Source organism: Mus caroli, chromosome 2 (assembly GCF_900094665.2).
Source record: "Mus caroli chromosome 2, CAROLI_EIJ_v1.1, whole genome shotgun sequence".
NCBI classification, from domain to species: Eukaryota; Metazoa; Chordata; class Mammalia; order Rodentia; family Muridae; genus Mus; species Mus caroli.
This window is the reverse complement of record NC_034571.1, coordinates 168,336,156-168,337,803: the sequence shown is the minus strand read 5'-3', so window position 1 is coordinate 168,337,803 and position 1,648 is coordinate 168,336,156.

The window sequence follows — 1,648 nt, the reverse complement described above, 5'->3', positions numbered from 1 at the left end:
GAGGTTTCAAGTGCCCACGCCATTTTCAGTTAGTTTCTTTCTTCCTCTGCCTTGTGCTTGTGGATAAGATGTCATCTCTCTGCTACTGTTCCCCTGGTGTGCNGGCCTGCTGACATGAACTCATTCCTGATGGCCACCAGCCTGAACCCCCTGAAACTNTGAGCCCCCCAAATAAACGCTTGCTTGTATAAGTTTCCTTGTTCACAGTGTTTTAACCTAATAATAGGACAGTAACTCAGACACGGTGGTGTGGTGCATCTAGCCTACAGAATACGACAGAGCCAGAGTCTCCACCTCTGAGTCACCTGCAGGATAGTTACTGAAGATAACCTCTCCAAGTGAGGGCACCACAGGATGGAGGCCATGGACCATGAGGGAGCAGGTGGACACTAGTGTCTTTTTAACTCAACGGTGGAAGTCCCGGAATGTCACTTGCTCCTCATCCTCCCAGAATAGGGACAATCTAATAGCAGGAAACAGAAGATCAGGTGTTTTTAGTCATCATCCCAAGGGGTGGGGGTGTTGAGAAGGCTGTGNACTGAAGCCCNGCAGACCTTCCATGTTGGGGAANTGAAACACAGGCAGGGTAACCCCACGTTCCCAGCGGGTGGGTGAGGGAGGACACCNTCTTTAATCTGTCAGAGTTTTAGCACTACAGCCTGGAAAATGCAAGCTGGGACCTGGGTGGTTGTGCTGCAGAGAATAATGTGACAATATCTGCTGCCTCATCAGTTCCTGTCGCTCGCTGCCTCGGACACAGAAAATATCAAAGCCACTCATAAGCGCAGAATCAGATGGAGTGCTGAGGTGTGGCTTCCTGGACAAGGGTTCTGAAGACCTTGCACCTCTGTGTCATTTTGAAACTTGTGAGTGTTTTTTTTTTACCTTAAGCCTCTGTCCCTGCCTGCACGACCCACACCCCTACCCATGCTTTAACTGAGTTGATGTCCAGGGCTTGCTACTGCCCTGGGGATGAGGTACTATGGACACCTGGGCTTTCTGAGTTTCCAGATGATGCCCCCGCCCCTGTTCCCAGAACATCTTCTGGGACCCGTGGGAGAGATGCCAAGTAAGATCTGAATGACCCACTCGACTCTTTTCCAAAGTCGTGACATTGGAAACTGCACTGGAAGCGACCCAAGCTTCCTTATTTGGAGAAATTTGTTGTACACAGCATGAAGATGAGGTGACCCCAGAGACAGCGGCAGCAGCATGGAGACTGACACCTCCACGGACACCGGGTGGGAGATATACTGTTTGGTTTTTGTCAGTTTGACACACTTATACATATCTGGGAGGAGGCCACTTTAACTGAGGAAAGGCCTCCATAAGATTGGCCTATAGGCAAGTCTGTGGGACATTTTCTTAATTGACGACTGATGTGGGAGGGGTCAGACCATTATGGGTGGTGCTATCAATGGGCAGGTGATCCTGGGTTATATAAGAAAGCAGGCTGAGCAAGCCATAAGGAGCAAGCTCCTAGATAGTGACACTCAAGGCTTCTCCTTCAGTGCTCCCATCCAAGTGATTGTCCTGACTTCCTCTCCTAACTTCCTGCTTTGACTTCCTCCCCTGACTTTCTGTTCTGATTTCCTGCTCTGACTTCCTCCCCTGACTTTATAATATGACTTCCTGCCCTGACTTCCTG